This window comes from Larimichthys crocea, chromosome VII (genome assembly GCF_000972845.2).
Source record: "Larimichthys crocea isolate SSNF chromosome VII, L_crocea_2.0, whole genome shotgun sequence".
NCBI classification, from domain to species: Eukaryota; Metazoa; Chordata; class Actinopteri; family Sciaenidae; genus Larimichthys; species Larimichthys crocea.
The window spans coordinates 1,247,480-1,249,274 of record NC_040017.1 but is presented as its reverse complement, the minus strand read 5'-3'; positions in this window follow the sequence as shown (position 1 = coordinate 1,249,274).

Here is a 1,795-nt window from a genome sequence, read left to right as displayed (position 1 = left end):
AACCTGGACCTAGCGATGGTGCAGTGTCTCTGCAGACCTTTCAACTATAAAGGGGGGGGGGGGACACCTCACCCCTCGTCACGAAAGACAACAGATCAGATGTTACTGCGGACAATAATCACATTCACAGATCACTAAAAAATGCCGGGCATAGATCAGTCGATCTGCTGGATCTAAAGGGTATTATTTTAAAGTTATTTTATTTTTATTTATTTTGCCCACCTAACTTATCTTGGCACTTCAACTGTTTGAGTCCCTTGCATGGAACATGGCTCCTCTGGATAAGACCGTGGACATGTGACAGAAAAAGTACAAAAAGATGCAGAATGTGTGAATGTACACAATGAAACAATCCCTTTAAACAATAGATCACAGCATGTCTGCTGTTCTGTGTGTGTGGTTATTTGTCTTCCATTCGCAGTATTTATTTCAGTAATTGTAGCGGTAAAGAGTCATTTCCTGATGTGTAATCGGGTAGCCCTGAACAATATTCAATGATTATGATGATATGATTTTCAAAAAACACCTTTGCTGTGTCCATATTTGAGAAAACAGGTGACAAGCTGTCAAATAGTTCTTCACCACTCACCAAGATACATGACATCCACAGAGCCCTGGGCCTCTCCAACTACAGTGTATTGGACAGAGATGTCTTCATCACTGTCACATGGAAGTGGGTTTATCCTTCTTCTTCACTGATGAAGGGAGCTGACAGGTTTAACATCCGGAGAGGGAGGTTGAGCAAAGACATGTGTGATGTCCACTCTCATAGTGTGGGAGTTCTATATGAGTATCGTAGTCCCACATGTGGGTTGTATTGGAAACCTGGATTATTTAAAGAAACATTATTTCCTAGACACAAGAACAATTTTGAAAAGTGAGTTTAGTCTTACTTCCAAGAAAATGTTTTAGCTTAGAACTAAATAACAGTTCCAATATGGCCACTAGTTAAGTATAGTGGCATCTTGAATGCTGATGAAATTTTGTGAGTTTTAGTTCTGACCTCTCATTACGTGGAGCATGATGTCCCATTGAGGTCGCTTTGCTAATGAGAAAGATGCAACACCATTGCTGTCTGTTGTGAAGTTCTGTAGCAGATGTGTGACCACCTTTCATCTTTGAACAGATACACTGGCAGGTCAGGAATGGGTGGTGTCATTGTAAAGATGGCTTAACCTGCGGAAGCAAACGTTGTATCACTGACAATGCACATGGCTCCATTTGCACTGAATCACACTGAAGAGTAAGACCACATGGACTTACTTTTCCCTCCACATTTGATCCTTTGTCATAAATCTTGGTGGTTGTGTCAATGAAGGAACAGCTTTCAACAACATAAGAATCGAAATGTCGTACCTTGTGGATGTGAAATACCTGTTCAAGAAGCCTCATGTTACAACTAGGTGTATTCCATGTTATATATATTCACTAATACATACTAATATAGGACTTGCCTGTCCCCTCTCTCTCCACTTTGGTCTTCACATGCAGTGAATCGTGTAAAACCTTTTGGTCAAGTTTTGTGAAATTGGACCTCTTTAGATAAAAGTGGCATCATATCCGTTTTTATCCGTACTGTAAAGTTCAATAAAAATAGATCAAATGAAATGAAAAGGATTAAGGTTCAAACGGTACATAATTTTTAATTTATCATTCCAATGTAAACAGGTCCTAATATTTCCAGCTATTTCACACTTCCGGGGTTTTCAGTATGCACAGATTCAAGATGATGAACGTTATATGGAACACAAATCACAAACACACATTATATGGTATTTAGACTTACACTGATAGA